Genomic DNA, 389 nt, shown 5'->3' on the forward strand with positions numbered 1-389 from the left:
AGACAGGGTCTTGTCCCTGGGGTGAGGAAAGTCCAGAACTAGATGGGCACAGATTTAGGGTGGGAGGGGAAAGATGTAAAAGAGACCTAAGGAGCAACATTTTCACGCAGAGGGTGGTACGTGTATGGAATGAGCTGCCAGAAGGGGAGTAGGGATAACCCTAGTAACTATAGGCCGGTGAGTCTCACTTCTGTTGTGGGCAAAGTCTTAGAGAGAATTGTAAGGGAGAGGATTTATGAACATCTGGATAGGAATAATGTGATCAAGGATAGTCAGCATGGTTTTGTGAAGGGCAGGTCGTGCCTCACAAACCTTATTGAATTCTTTGAAAAGGTGACGAAGGAGGTTGATGAGGGGAAAGCGGTAGACGTGGTATATATGGATTTTAG

The 389-nt window shown here is 46.3% G+C and overlaps 1 protein-coding gene across 1 annotated transcript in view; it reads right to left on the minus strand.

The window, feature by feature from the left end:
- ptgr2 (prostaglandin reductase 2) overlaps window positions 1–389 on the minus strand; it is a 43,338-nt gene that overhangs the window by 18,327 nt on the left and 24,622 nt on the right. The window lies entirely within an intron of this gene.

This window comes from Chiloscyllium plagiosum, chromosome 10, assembly GCF_004010195.1.
Source record: "Chiloscyllium plagiosum isolate BGI_BamShark_2017 chromosome 10, ASM401019v2, whole genome shotgun sequence".
Lineage (NCBI taxonomy): Eukaryota > Metazoa > Chordata > Chondrichthyes > Orectolobiformes > Hemiscylliidae > Chiloscyllium > Chiloscyllium plagiosum.